The sequence below is a fragment of the Triturus cristatus genome, chromosome 12, assembly GCF_964204655.1.
Source record: "Triturus cristatus chromosome 12, aTriCri1.1, whole genome shotgun sequence".
Taxonomy (NCBI): domain Eukaryota; kingdom Metazoa; phylum Chordata; class Amphibia; order Caudata; family Salamandridae; genus Triturus; species Triturus cristatus.
This window is the reverse complement of record NC_140595.1, coordinates 435,674,261-435,690,738: the sequence shown is the minus strand read 5'-3', so window position 1 is coordinate 435,690,738 and position 16,478 is coordinate 435,674,261.

The following is a 16,478-nucleotide window of genomic DNA, read 5'->3' as shown; positions in this document are numbered from 1 at the left end:
AGAACATTCCAGAACTCTGTGACAGTTGGAGGCGGTTTAGAATGTTGGGAAGCTAAGACAGAGTGTTGGCAGTTGGAGCTGGCAGTTGGCACCTGACTGGTGAAGGGAGAGCAGCACAACAGTGAAGGAGGAAGGAGTGAAGCAGCAGGGGTGGAAACTTGTGCCTGGAGTGGGGTCCATAAACCCACCCTTGATACTAGTCCCTACTGATGGATCCCAGCCTGTAGCCCTGTGTGGGAAGAAGCCAGAAAAACTCATCCTAAGGACCTGGACAGCAGGAACAGGCCTTAGAAACAGAAAGCAGCAAGATCCTGACCTGGAAACTGGTTTCCCTGGAGTCCGGCGTCGAGTAGCCTGAGACCTGGAGCCCGAGGTGGAGAAGCGGCGCTGACTGAAGAAGCAGACGTCGTACCCGGAGCCGCCTGAGGTCGTAAGAGGGCGCCGACGGAGGTCGTGAGGAATACCAGAGGTCGAGGAGGAAGTCAACCGAGGTCGAGTGAGCGGCGTCATCGGAGGAGTGAAGTCCGCCCTCCGGAGTCGTCGGAGACCGAGGTGAAGTGTACCGGAGGTCGGGAGTGAGGATCGCACTCCGGAGTCGCCCGGAACCTGAGAGGAGGAGCACCGGAGGTCGGGGGTGAGGATCGCACCCCGGAGTCGCCGGAAGTCGACATCGAGGCCAGGCCGGCTGACGTCATCGAAGCCGAGAGCGCCATCGGACCGGAGCCGCCCGAAGTCGGCATCGAGTAGAGACTGCCCGACGCCGTCGAATCGGAGGTCGAGATCGAACCGAGGCCGCCGACATCGGACCGGAACCGCCTACCGGCGTCGTCAAAGAACTGACATTGTGCCGAGGCCGCCGAGATCGAACCGGAACCGCCTCACGGCATCGACACGACTCCAGCGGCGTCGGAGCATCAGAAAAAGGGCAGTAAGTGGAGTAGAGGGCGCCTAAGGCCCTGTGGAGACCTGAGAGACTACTCTAAGGGGCTAGGGAGGTGCTGAAACCAACCTGACTGTGCCAGGGGTGAACTGGGACTAACCTAGAGAGGTTGTGTGGAGAGAGAAAGCCAGGGCACTGGTATTCCCCCCTTGATCTACCTCAGTTTAGGCCTCAGCCTTGTCCCAGCCAGGGAGTAGCCCCCCTCAAGCCTTCCACAACCCTACAAGCTGTGCCTGGGCCAAATCAGCCCTTAGGAATTGAAAAGTGATCTGATTACATGAGTGTTGCTGTATACTTTTAATTATTTATTGGGGGCACTGTATTTATTGTGTTTTACCTATTTATTGCTTCACTATATTTATTGGTCCACAGGACTTGTTGGTGCACAATATTTATTGGTACAGTATTTATTGCCTCCGAATATTTAATTGCCTGTATTACCTGCACTTATATTTATGTCCTTTATATTTATGATCACCCCTATTTATTGAATCTTCAGACAGTATTTATTTGACCTGCACTATTTAAAATTTGTATATTGTGATTGACTTATTTATTTTTCCAATCGGCAACTAAGAGAAAAAGATAAAGAGAGATATTTTCATAATTTTTACGGTGTAGAGTCGTTTTTGGAACGGATGCACGCATGGTTATTGTATGGGTATATTGTATGCTTAGCACGGTGCCTGATTCCTGACCACTCGAGCCAAGCTACCACAGTGTGTCCGGAAGACCACCACCACCCCTTCTAGTGTGGGAGTGGTTTTCCAACATAAATTGGTGTTCAGTGGTGGGATAGAGCTGTGCCTACATATACTCAACAATAACTGTGGGTAGTCCATAGGCCTACACCGGGAGTTTTCTCAAAGCGGCCTTCCTAATTGTGGGATTTTGTTTTTTCCAAATTTACTCTGGTGGTGGGAGGAGGTATTATTAAAGGTACCCCCCTGCATTGTTACTGCACAAAACCTGTCCTCTAACCTGAGTGGGCGAGATGGAGTTTGTACTAGAAAATCTAGAAACGTACACTGTGGCCCAACTCAGGGAGTTTTGCCAGCGGGAGGGGGTGTACTGTCCCCCAGGAGCAAAGAAGGGTGCACTCCAAACCAGCTTAAGGGCTTGGGGGGAGGCACGCAGGAAAAGCAAGGCTGAGGAGGAAGACAGGGATGGAGAGCCTGACCCCGAGGGGGCTGAGATGTACCAACCTGAGGTGGGGAACCTGTCAGCAGGGCCCAGGACACTTTCTAGGAAGGGCAGCACTGTCTCTAGTGGGGGCTTATCCGAAGTGGAGTTAGCAGATCGGAGGGAGAAAAGACAGCTCACATGGGACTTAGCAAAGCTGGAGAAGGAGAAGGAGGAACAGAGGATGGCTCATGAGACGGAGAAACAGAAGATGGCTCATGAGATAAGACTGAAAGAGATAGAGCTTCAGATCCTAAGAATTGGGGCACCAACTGTTCCTAATGGTGGCAGCAAAGACCAAGAGATCACCAGGGAATCCAAACCCTACCTGCCAAAGGACATAGTAGCTAGCTATGGGTTGGGTGATGATATCGCCAAGTGGCTAGCGGCCTATGAGGTCTCGTTAAGGGCCCATGGGGTTCCAGAGAAGTACTGGGGAGGGGGATTGTATAAGTACATGCCTCCAGCTGGTAGGGATGCTTTATTGGCCCTCGAAGAGGATGAGCAGACCCACTACCCCACCATGAAACTGGCGCTCATCAGAAAGTTTGGACTAACACCTGAAAAGTACAGACAGAAGTTCAGGGGTAGTCACAAACTGGGCACACAGAATTGGGTGGACTTCCTGGACTATGCAAAGAAGGCACTGGAAGGTTGGATTCAGGGCAGTGAAGTGAGGAACTACGAGGAGTTGTTTGACCTAGTACTGAAGGAACACCTGCTCGAGAAATGTTTCCCTGAACTGCGGCAACACCTGGTGGATAGCAAGCTGACCAGTCCCCGGAAGCTTGCTGAGGAGGCGGACATTTGGGCTAGTACCCGGGTGTCCACAAGGGGGACTGGAGGGGATACTCAAAAGGCCGGACAGGGCGCCCCCCAGAAGAAAGAGGGAGGGGAAAAGAAAAAGGAGTTCTCCAAAAGCCCCCAAAATAGCTTCCAAGGAAAGGGAACAGGATTCACCCCTAGGGCTAACCCACCCAGAAACCCTAATCCTGGCCAGAGTCAGCAGCCAAGGGTTGTCCATTGCTACGAGTGCGGTGGCGTTGGACACTATAAAGGAGATCCGAAGTGTCAGAAACGATCACCCCCTCCCACTGGAGGAAAGACCCCCGGAGTAGCTAGTGTAGTGCTCGGGGAGGAGATGCCCTTAACTAAGGGAAGGGAGTGGGCGGGTGTCACTTTAGTGTCCCTGGGAGAACGGGAGATGGTTCCTAAGATCCAGGTGCCCGCAAATACCGCAAAGTATGGGCAGTGGATCACCATCAACGGCCAAAGAGGGGAGGCTCTGAGAGACACAGGAGCCAGTATGACTATGGTGCGTAGCCAGCTGGTGTCTCCAGAGCAGGTAATTCCCGATGTACTCCACCCAGCCGCGATGGCTGACGGCAGAACAGGCCACTATCCCGTGGCCGAGGTTCCCTTTGAATGGGGGGGGGTTGCAGGTTCACTTCGAGTTGCCGTAAGCCCTGCCGTGCCAGTCGATTGTCTGCTGGGGAATGACATGGAGCACAACGCTTGGAAGGAGGTGGAATACCGGACTCACACCGAGATGCTGGGTACACCTGACTGGGCCTGTGTTAGCACAAGGTCCGCGACTACCCGAAGAGGGAGTTCATTCCGGCTGGAGCCTGGAACAAAGGCCCAGCCAGCTGCCAGTCAAGGGAAGAACCGAGGACAGGAGGAGCCTGCCTCGGCGTCTCCACCCCGTAGGACGGATAGGCCACCGGAGGTGGTGGACCAGGAGTCTGCGGAGGGGGACGTTACCAACCTGGAGGACCTACCCATCCCGGCCGAGTGGCACGTGGAGGGAGGCCCGTCCAGGGAGGAATTCTGCCAGGGCCAGAGGGAGTGCCCTACCCTTGAGGGGCTGAGGCGACAGGCCGAAGCCCAGGCAGCAGGGAACGTTGAAGGGAACTACAGTGTTTACTGGGAGGATGGCCTCCTCTACAGTGAACCCAAGGCACCCCTACATGGATCGTCACGAGCCTTGGTAGTTCCTCAACGTTATCGAGCCTTCCTTTTGGAGTTGGCTCACGAGATACCATTGGCAGGACACCTGGGGCAAGACAAGACCTTCGCCCGTCTTGTCCCACACTTTTATTGGCCTCAGATGAAAGTGTCGTCCGATACCTACTGCCGGACATGTGTGTCTTGCCAAGCCAGTGGGAAAACAGGGGTGAAGCTGAAAGCTCCCCTGGAACCACTTCCTGTCGTTAGCACCCCCTTTGAAAGGGTGGGCATCGACATTGTGGGTCCATTAGATCCACCAACTACAGCTGGTCACAGGTTTATCCTGGTTCTGGTGGATCATGCCACACGGTACCCAGAGGCAATACCCCTGAGGACCATAACAGCACCTGTTGTGGCTAGGGCCCTGATGGGAATCTTTACCCGAGTGGGTTTTCCCAAGGAAGTTGTGTCCGACAGGGGGACCAACTTCATGTCAGCATATATGCGGGCAATGTGGAAGGAGTGTGGAGTGACCTACCGGTTCACAACTCCTTACCACCCCCAGACCAATGGTCTGGTGGAAAGGTTTAACAAAACCTTAAAAGGCATGATCAGAAGTCTGCCTGAAGGCCTGCGGAGGAAATGGGACGTCCTCCTACCCTGTTTACTCTTTTCATACAGGGAAGTGCCACAGAAGGGAGTGGGCTTCAGCCCCTTCGAGCTTCTGTATGGGCACCCTGTACGTGGACCTCTTAACCTGGTGAGAGACGGATGGGAAAGAACTCCCAGAAAGCTCCCCCAGGATGTGGTGAGCTACATGCTGGCCTTCCGGAGCCAAATGGCTAAGTTGTGGAAGCAAGCTTCTGACAACTTGGAAGCCAGCCAAGCAGTGATGAAGGCGTGGTATGACCACAACGCTCACCCGGTGGAGTTGGAGCCTGGCCAGAAGGTGTGGGTGATCGAACCAGGAGAGCTTAGTGCCCTCCAGGATCGCTGGTCAGGACCCTTTGAGGTGTTGGAGAAGAAGGGTAAGGCTACCTACTTGGTGGACCTGAAGACCCCTCGTCAGCCCCTGCGGGTGCTGCATGCCAACCGCCTCAAACCCCACCACGAGAGGCCCGAAGTCATCTTGATGATGGTGACTGACGGAGGAGAGGACGTGGAAAGCGAGCCTCTCCCTGATCTGTTTGCGTCTCAAGAAAAGGATGGGTCGGTGGAGGGAGTGATTCTCTCCCCATCTCTAACTCCTGAACAGCAGGAGGACTGTCGCCAGGTCCTGGGGCAGTACTCTTCGTTGTTCTCCCTTGTCCCGGGTAGGACTCACCTGTGCGTCCATGACGTGGACACAGGAGACAGCCCACCTGTGAAGTCCAAGATCTACCGGATGTCAGACAAGGTGAAGGCCAGCATTCATAGTGAGGTCACTAAGATGCTGGAGCTAGGAGTGATTGAACCTTCTAGCAGCCCCTGGTCCAGTCCGGTGGTGTTAGTACCAAAAGCTGCACCACCGGGTGCCCAACCAGAACTGAGGTTCTGTGTGGACTACCGGGGACTGAATTCAGTGACAAAAACTGATGCTCATCCGATCCCTAGGGCGGATGAATTGATTGACCGGCTGGGAGCTGCCCAATATCTAAGTACCTTTGACCTTACTTCGGGGTACTGGCAGATCTCTTTGACTGATGGAGCAAGGGAAAGGTCAGCCTTCTCCACGCCCAATGGCCACTACCAGTTCTGTGTGATGCCCTTTGGGCTCAAGAACGCACCTGCCACGTTTCAGCGCCTGGTAAACCAGATCCTCACCGGAATGGAGAGTTTCTCTGCTGCTTATCTGGATGACATAGCCGTCTTCAGTAACAGCTGGGAGGATCACTTGCGTCACCTGCAAGCTGTTCTCCAGGCCCTGAGACAAGCTGGATTGACGATCAAGGCCAGCAAGTGCCAGATCGGGCAGGGGTCGGTAGTGTACCTTGGACACTTGGTGGGTAGGGGAGCGGTGCAACCCCTCCAGGCGAAGATCGAGGCCATCATGGCCTGGGAACCCCCCAAGACACAGACTGAGGTCCGAGCATTTTTGGGCCTCACGGGATATTACCGCCGCTTCGTGAAGGGGTACGGTACCATCGTAGCCCCCCTCACGGAGCTCACGTCCAAGAAACAACCTCGACGGGTAGTCTGGACGGAGGCTTGTCAGCAAGCCTTTGAGAGATTGAAGAAAGCCATGTGCGAGGCCCCGGTCTTAAGGGCCCCAGACTTTTCCAGGAAGTTCATTGTCCAGACAGATGCATCAGAACATGGCATTGGGGCAGTGTTATCGCAACTCAACGAAGAGGGCCTGGATCAACCCGTGGTCTTCCTATCCAGGAGACTACTTCCCAGGGAACAGAAGTGGAGTGCAATAGAGCGTGAAGCCTTTGCAGTGGTATGGGCTCTGAAGAAGTTGCGGCCATACCCGTTTGGCTCGCACTTCCTGGTTCAGACCGACCACAGACCCCTTCGCTGGCTGATGCAGATGAAGGGGGAGAATCCCAAGTTGTTGAGGTGGTCTATTTCCCTACAGGGGATGGACTTTCAGGTGGAACATCGGCCTGGAGTGGACCACGCCAATGCAGACGGTCTCTCAAGGTATTTCCGCCTTAGTGATGAGAACTCCCAAGGGGTTGGGTAGCTCTCCCCACTTTCAGCTGGGGGGGAAACGTGTTAGACCTGTCAGCCCTTTGGGTGGTCCCTCCTCATCATTATTTATTTTGTCCCACTTTTGCCTCAAACCCTGTTTGAATTTTTCCTTTTTGGGAACCACCAGACTTTTTCGTGTTGCTACAGATTCAGGGAGCCATTTTAGCTAACCCTGAAACTTCTGTCTGAGGGCCTGGAGCACAAAATGGTGGCCACCTGTGACATCACCAGCATCCACTGGAACCTACCAGCGCCTTCCAGAACATTCCAGAACTCTGTGACAGTTGGAGGCGGTTTAGAATGTTGGGAAGCTAAGACAGAGTGTTGGCAGTTGGAGCTGGCAGTTGGCACCTGACTGGTGAAGGGAGAGCAGCACAACAGTGAAGGAGGAAGGAGTGAAGCAGCAGGGGTGGAAACTTGTGCCTGGAGTGGGGTCCATAAACCCACCCTTGATACTAGTCCCTACTGATGGATCCCAGCCTGTAGCCCTGTGTGGGAAGAAGCCAGAAAAACTCATCCTAAGGACCTGGACAGCAGGAACAGGCCTTAGAAACAGAAAGCAGCAAGATCCTGACCTGGAAACTGGTTTCCCTGGAGTCCGGCGTCGAGTAGCCTGAGACCTGGAGCCCGAGGTGGAGAAGCGGCGCTGACTGAAGAAGCAGACGTCGTACCCGGAGCCGCCTGAGGTCGTAAGAGGGCGCCGACGGAGGTCGTGAGGAATACCAGAGGTCGAGGAGGAAGTCAACCGAGGTCGAGTGAGCGGCGTCATCGGAGGAGTGAAGTCCGCCCTCCGGAGTCGTCGGAGACCGAGGTGAAGTGTACCGGAGGTCGGGAGTGAGGATCGCACTCCGGAGTCGCCCGGAACCTGAGAGGAGGAGCACCGGAGGTCGGGGGTGAGGATCGCACCCCGGAGTCGCCGGAAGTCGACATCGAGGCCAGGCCGGCTGACATCATCGAAGCCGAGAGCGCCATCGGACCGGAGCCGCCCGAAGTCGGCATCGAGTAGAGACTGCCCGACGCCGTCGAATCGGAGGTCGAGATCGAACCGAGGCCGCCGACATCGGACCGGAACCGCCTACCGGCGTCGTCAAAGAACTGAGATTGTGCCGAGGCCGCCGAGATCGAACCGGAACCGCCTCACGGCATCGACACGACTCCAGCGGCGTCGGAGCATCAGAAAAAGGGCAGTAAGTGGAGTAGAGGGCGCCTAAGGCCCTGTGGAGACCTGAGAGACTACTCTAAGGGGCTAGGGAGGTGCTGAAACCAACCTGACTGTGCCAGGGGTGAACTGGGACTAACCTAGAGAGGTTGTGTGGAGAGAGAAAGCCAGGGCACTGGTATTCCCCCCTTGATCTACCTCAGTTTAGGCCTCAGCCTTGTCCCAGCCAGGGAGTAGCCCCCCTCAAGCCTTCCACAACCCTACAAGCTGTGCCTGGGCCAAATCAGCCCTTAGGAATTGAAAAGTGATCTGATTACATGAGTGTTGCTGTATACTTTTAATTATTTATTGGGGGCACTGTATTTATTGTGTTTTACCTATTTATTGCTTCACTATATTTATTGGTCCACAGGACTTGTTGGTGCACAATATTTATTGGTACAGTATTTATTGCCTCCGAATATTTAATTGCCTGTATTACCTGCACTTATATTTATGTCCTTTATATTTATGATCACCCCTATTTATTGAATCTTCAGACAGTATTTATTTGACCTGCACTATTTAAAATTTGTATATTGTGATTGACTTATTTATTTTTCCAATCGGCAACTAAGAGAAAAAGATAAAGAGAGATATTTTCATAATTTTTACGGTGTAGAGTCGTTTTTGGAACGGATGCACGCATGGTTATTGTATGGGTATATTGTATGCTTAGCACGGTGCCTGATTCCTGACCACTCGAGCCAAGCTACCACAGTGTGTCCGGAAGACCACCACCACCCCTTCTAGTGTGGGAGTGGTTTTCCAACAACTCCCATCAGGCCTTTTAATCCTAACACCATCCCCCCAGCAGGAAAAGACCACCTGTAACTCAGCTTCCCTGACAGCGAGACAGAATATACTTAAAAAAGGTGTGACACTGATGACTGATGCCTATTTGTCTGCAACTCCCTTCAAGGCCTAGTGGTCCAGAACACCAGTCCCCAGTCAGGGCCATTTTGCCAGTACTTTTCCACTCACTGTGAGGTAAGCACAGTTCCAGGTGGGGTTGTTGGGCTGTGGGATGTGGAATATTTGCACTGCCTTCAATTCCCATCATGCCTTGTCCTCCACACACCTTCCCAGCCTGCACAAACAGCACACCTAGAACCATGCAGTCCCTATGAGTGAGTGGAAATGTACTGGCAAAATAACTGACACTGGGGACTGGTGTGGGGAGCACAAGGCCTTGATGGGAGTTGTGTGCAAATGAAACAGCAGGCACCGGTGTCAGCCATCTTGCCAGTAAATTTCCATTCAGTCTCAGGGGCAGCATGGTGATGGAGCGCGGTTACCAGCTCTGGTCACACACACCTAATACTCACCTGTGCCCAAACACATTCACACATAAGCTAGTAAAACCCCGCTGGCGCCAATTTTGTGTATTTACCTGAATTTTGATATTCACCTTTACCAAGTCTTACCAATTCCATTGTGTTATAGTAATTTCCTCTCCTCAATGAATCAGGTTGCTGAGTTAGTTTAAGGTAGAATGACATTTAACCTTTAATTTGAATAACCACAGACTCGAGAAGTTTTGAAAACCTTTATATAAATCAATAATTTGGGACTCAAGAATCAATTACAGTAACCACCTTCACTCAAGAGGCAAAGTAAATCAATATGGCAAAGTCATTAAATGATCAATGAAGACGGTACCTAAAAAGGTTTGGAAAGAGGGAGAGCAGGCACAAAAGACAGATTTCGCAGAATTATATTTACCTATGGTTATGGATGAACAAAACTTCTTCAAGATGGGGCCAGATAGAATCTCCAGGACAGGATACACATAGAAGATCAGGCAGATTCAGATCTGGGAAGGCGACCTCTTCTAATGTGCAACGCCAGCGTCTCACCCCTCTCTAGTTCTACTCTCCTCGGATGTCCCTCTGCCGCAATCCCTTCTAGATGATTAGATTATCGATCAGTATCTCAAACTCTCGAGCAGAGTTTCTGGCAGCAGCAAGGTCTGAGACAGCGTCTCGGACAGAATCTGGAGCAGCATACGCGTTGGGTCAGTGACGAGTTGGAATGACCGATCTGACAAGTCGGACAAGTTCTCTAGCTAACGTACCTTAATTATGCTATTCTTTATTCATGTACCACCCCCAAAAGTTACAATATTTGTGTTACCCCCTCACCTTGACCAATCAGAATAGGGGAAGAGTTCATCACACCATATTAAAATTAATACTTTTTCTTTGTATTATTGTTCTATGTTCCTGCCCCTTAATTTACTTTCCCATAGCTTTATTCCCACCCGCATTTCACATTATGCTCAATACAAATTTGCAACAAATTATATTTTGCCTCATGCTCCCAGGTCCACAAGCTCATTTTCCCAGGCGTCCAAGTTCAATGTGGCCTTGGCTGGGTTTCAAGTGGTGCCGTCACAGGGTTTCAGCAGGTTCTTGTACTCCTGCGTAGGGATTTCAGTCACCCTCCGAGACCCAAATAAGAACTAATAATAAAGTTAGAAAAAGACACATTAGAACACGGAAACAAATGATTTCACTGTATACCACTTATTTCTACTCTATCCCTATTTACTTATTTAAATGTTTTGCATTAGTGTTTAATAGAACTTACGAGGTTTAGTTGAAGCAGTAGCATATGCGTTATCTTATGAGTTCGAAGCTGCCATTTTTAGTGCCATTGCACAGCTGCAAAGTTTCCCACCAAAAGCTTAGAGTGTTATACTACGTAGATGCAGTAGACGCATGCGCAATAGAAATCACACGTTTTGACAGCCATTTTAGGACACTCTGGTTACTTGTTAGTAAAGCACATATAAATATACTTTATCCAGGGGAAGCTTTTCTATGTAATGCAATATTAGTGTTTATAAAACTTGTTGGTTACGTAGTTACATGTTATTTGAGAGGAATGCATCCAAACAAGTTTCTTTCACGAATCCTTGCTCCATCAATCCCCTCTCTGATGGCATTTATTTCCATCATTAATTTTCTACTGAAACAAATGCCAACTTTAGCACATCTCTATTTCTTCTTTTACCTTTTCATTTCTTTCCTTTTCGCATTGTAATCCTCGCATTCTTTTAGAAAAGTTTCCTTTTAATTCTTCTAGCTGTGTTTCTTCAAGTTTTCTTTTCTTACCCCTTTCATTCACTTCATAATTCCTTATTCCTTTACAGCATTTTTGCCAACACATTATTGCTAATACTAGCAGTGTTATTCTCATTATGGGCAGTATAATTTGACCTAGAATACCTTTACCTAAATATGAAAACCAACTGCCCATGTTAACAAAGCTATTTGTCAATGTTGTCCATACACTTTCAACTTCCAGTGGTTTTAACTCTTCCTCTAACTTCGTAATATTTTCAATATATTTTCCAATTTCAACACTTTTATCTGGAATATACGTGCAACAATGTTGCGTTTTCAATCATTTACAGACTCCACCCTCTTTTGCCAATAATATGTCAAGGGCAAGTCGATTTTGCATACCCATAGATCTGACCACAACTAATTCAGTGTTGATGAGCAGAAATCTTCCAGCAGTGTCAGTAGATAACCGATCAACTATTGTAGAAACTGGCAAATTTTTCGTGAATTCAGAAGAACTCCCACCAAAAACGTCACCTACAATTTCTGAAAAACTAGCTTTTTTTACACTTAATAGTCCATTTGCATCTTCATTGCTTCCAGTGATTCTTTTTACATGATAAACCTTAGGTAATACTATTCCAAAATAGCAACTCCCATACCAATGCTCTGGCAGCCTAAAGTAGGCTTTATTGCCGCACACAATAGATTCCAGGAAATACTGGAACAGTCCCTCCATTTTGTCCCCATCCGCCAATTATTAGGAAATTATGCTCACATTCACTGGAACCAAAAAATACATTGTTAAAGTCTGTGTTTAACCTATGGAGACAGATTTTCCCTTTCTTTTCAAAATCTAGAGTCATAGCAGCATGAATTTTGCCACTTGCAAAATGCATTTCTTCCTCAGCCCATTTAGGTATCGGAGGTTTAGGTTCAGAAGCTCATCGTTGGAAATCCTGTCTCCTTTGTTCAATTAAATTCAAAAATATTTTCTCTTCTTCATGTAATTTACATGTTAAATTGTGATTATTTCTTAAACATGAAAGCAATAGATAGCTGAAGCACATATTCACCCATAATTCAGAATCTATTTCTTACTAAGAACAGGGTTCATGCTCTTTCGCATATGCACCTCGGAAAAAAATCACATCTACATTACAACAATAATATTGCAATTTTCCTGTTCTATAAAATAGGCTTGCTAATACACGACAGGAGATACCATACGTTAACGGTAAATAATGATAGGTCACTCCTTCTAACTTCCATAGTTTCTACATATTGTACTAAGTCACTGTTACTGATGCAGGTAATTTCATGCAGACTTAACAAGTTGGTAAAAACATTTAAATCAGTATCGTTTTTATTCACAGTGCGATGTAAATCTGCCTCATCTGGTGCTTCTAATTCTACTCTATCTCCTTTGATAGTAGCTACCTTTTCATGTGTATTAGTGTTATTCCGTGCATTTTTAACCATTGAATAAGGTATGGCCAGTGTTAATGCTAACCATATTAGGAGTACTACAAACATGCTACATATACAAATTCTGCAACATTTCCTTAAACATTTCGGTTTTCCAGCGGCTCTATTGTCAGCCATTTTTAAATGGGATATGAAGATTTCTATTCTTTGTCCTGAAGTTTAATCACTCAAGTAGAGTTAAAGAGGGGGAAACTCGTTTCAGGGTGGTCTCACTTCTTCGTCAATTTGCTCTGCATTAAAATTTTCAAATTAGTCTTCAATAATCTCCAAATTCTCAAAAACTTCAAGAATTATGTATGTCCACTCAGGACCTTTGAATTTATTATTTATAAATTTTGCTCCGGGGCTTCTTCATTTTGGGTTTTCAACTGCTTGCCCAGACCGACTGGATACTTCGTCTACCTACTCTGAAATATCACCTTAAAACAATAACAGAAGAGCCCAATCTTTTGAAAACACAAGGCCTATTATCACCTTTTCTGATTCTTTTAGCTTGCACTGCACTTTCACTTTCTTCAAATGCTCTTTTGTTCTCGTTGGTTCGTGGCACAATTTGGTTATTTACGTCTTCAGAATCTCTCTCTATCTGATCTTGTCCAGGGCTTATTAACTCACTGTCACCTGTTTGGATGCGCTATTCTTCACTAGCCTGACACTATTCAGGTTCGATTTTTATTGGTGTTTTTTTTATTTTCTCCTGAACTTCTGTGACTTCTCCTATTGGGCCCTGGTCAAGTCTTTTTGCTTCTTCATTGTCTTCTGCCTGAACGGTTTCTCTAATTCCTACCAGTCCCTCCCCAATTTCTGCTTCTATGAATTTGATTTCTCTTGTCTGAGTAATTGTCACTTTCTTTATCTGGTCCTGCTCAGCTTCACAAACAATCATGCTTTCTATCTCTCAAACACTTTCTTCTGTGCCTGTCTGGTCCTCACTCTTTTCCTGACTAGCTTGTCTAGTTTGGCTCCTTGTTCTTTTCTGGTATATCTACTACAGGTAGCCAATCATCCTGACTGGTGCTACTTCAGGATCTATTACTTGGGACCCTTCAGCTGTGCAACCTTCAGCCCCCTCAACTGCCCGAGTCAGTTGAGGTTCCTCCTCATCAGGTGCTGGTACTCTTTTTGTATGGCTTGCATGTATTCAATTAGGCAAGCCTGCATACTTTACAGCTGTTGTTGTAACCAATATAACCTGATGTGGTTTGTCCCACCTTGGTGCTAGACACGATTCTAGAGTGTGACTCTTCACTATAACCCAGTCACCAGGATTCAGATCATGCGCTTGGTTCGGTTGCCTGGGAACTATGTCTTCTCCAACCTGGTGAGATATAGAATGCACTTGGTCAGCGAATTCTTGCAATACTCCAGTACCAAATCATCAGTTATATTCAACAGCTTGTGTCCTGGTATACATGCCTGCCTCATTGCTCTTCCTATCATTATTTCATGGGGACTTAGAAGTATTCCAGAAAAGAATACCAGATTAAGTCCCATCAGAACAAGAGGTAAAGCATCAGGCCAGTCCAGTGGAGTGGATGCACACATCTTCCCTAGCCTTGACTTAATTGTGCCATTCAATTGTTCTACCACTCCAGATGCCTCTGGGCGGTATGCGCTGTGCAGCTTTTGCTCAATTTTAAATGCTTCACAAATTAATGGAATTATTTCATTATTAAAATGAGGCCCTCGGTCTGATTCAATAGTTACTGGAAAACCGAAGCGTGGTATAAGTTCTCTTAATAAGAGTTAGGCCACTGTTAAGCTGTCATTTCTTCTGGTGGGGTATGCCTCCACCCACTTTGAAAATAAGCAAATGATGACAAGTACATATTTTAATCCTCAACAAGCAGGTAACTGAATGATGTTGATTTGTAGTCTTATAAAGGGACCTTCAGCCTTTCCAATTTTCCCCATACAGACTGTTTTCTTGCCTGGATTCATTTGTTGTAAAAAAGGGGGTGGTGATGGACGGAGCGTCAGAACCAATCAAACACTCACACCCAGTCAACAGATCTGGGTTTCATCCATCACCGTTCTTTAGCCCACTCTGCCACCCCAGTTCAGACATGGCCATATGCAAATCAGTCTGACCCTGTGCCTCATGGGAACAGTCCAGCCCGAACTGCCAGAAACCGGTCCTAGGAAGCTTGTTTCCGGTCCAGGGAAGGTATGGCTTGGCAGTTCGGGCTGGACTGTTCCCATGAGGCACAGGGTCAGACTGATTTGCATATAGCCATGTCTGAACTGGGTCGGCAGAGTGGGCTAAAGAACGGTGATGGATCAAACCCAGATCTGTTGACTGGGTGTGAGTGTTTGATTGGTTCTGATGCTCTGTCCATCACCACCCCCTTTTGTACCGCAATGGATTCATTTGTTGGCATGTCAAACACCTTTGGCATAGACTTTCTGCAAAATTTCGAAACCTTGGATTAAACAATCCCGTCTGAAAATTCTGATCATTGCATCGCTGCCTATGTGGGTGTCTCAATGATACATTCTAGCCATTGGGGCAAGCATGCAGTCTAGCAATACAGGTCTGTCATCCAAGTAAACCCATACACCATCTTCTGCCCTTTGTGTACAACCAATTTTAACCCATTCTTCTTTCTCTTTTGTTTCATCTTGTAATTCTCTTACTTCTCTCCATGTTTCTAAACCTGACATTAGCAATCTTTGTTGACTGACATTCGATATTTTGCACAGTGTTGGGCAACCTGGTCAGCATGCAGGTTTCCTGCAGTCACACAGTCATTTTCTGACTGGTGTGCGGCACATTTGACCACTGCCACTTCTTTTGGTAATTGTATTGCTTCAAGCAATTCTTTAAAAAATTGTCCATTTTCAATGGGAGACCCTGAAGAAGTCAGGAAGTCTCGCTGCATCCGAAGCTGGCCAAAGTCGTGCACAACCCCGTAACCATACTGACTGTCAGTGTAAATGGTTACTCTCCAATTTTTTCCCCTTTTTGCAAGCTTTTATTAAAGCCATTAATTTGGCTACTTATGCAGACCTGACTCCTGGTAAATAGGATGATTTGACTATTTCAGCCAATGTACACACAGCATAAGCAGCACTCAATCTTCCCTCCTCATGGCGCATGCATGAACGATCTAGAAAGTGTGAGAAGTTGGCCTGGTATATGCTGTCCACTATTTATAGTGGGCACCTTGCACCAGTCCAAACAACCCCTTATTGATGTTAGGTTAAAGACAACCTTTATTGAAAGCTATCCTAGTGATAGCTAGGGAGAGCAGCCTTCAGGCTACGTTTTGAAGGACTGTAAAGCAGCTTGTTTTACCAGTCTATAATCTTGAGTGGCTACATGAAAGGAGACCACACCAGGTATATATATAAAATATATGTATTTATAACTAAACACACCCCTCTAGTCTCTTTGTGAGGCTAGAAGCAAAAGCACATAAGTTACACTTCAAATATAACAGTAAAGCAGCACAAATATACGTTGGGCCCTAGGGGCGGACTGACCCATATACTAAAAAAAAGTAGTACAAGAACCACAACTTAACTAGACACAAGGCCTAGAGCCTGTAGAATCACTGGGACCCCAAGGAACCACCCAAGGTAGTGACACAGGGGACCCACGGGGCAGTGTGCATTGTGAGAACACAGCTGTGAGCTCTCGTTAGCTTCTATGGGGAAAGTCGCGGTTAGATTTTTAGAGTTAAAGGACACTTAGAAATGGACTAGGACCAAACCCTCTAGGACTTGGACAGTTCTAGGATCAATGCCCACAGGAGCACCGGAGTACTCAAGTTACCTCACCCAGGGAAGCCAGATGCATAGGTGTCAAATGGTGTCTGGTCGCGTTGTCGTTTTCAGTGGAAGCTGGCGAAGGAGTGCTGCTGCCGGGAAGATGCGAAGTGTCCGAAGAGATACAAGTCTGCTTTCAGGTTCTTCACATCTCTGATCCAAAGGGGACAGAGTCTGGGTCACTTGCCAGTGACCAGGGGCA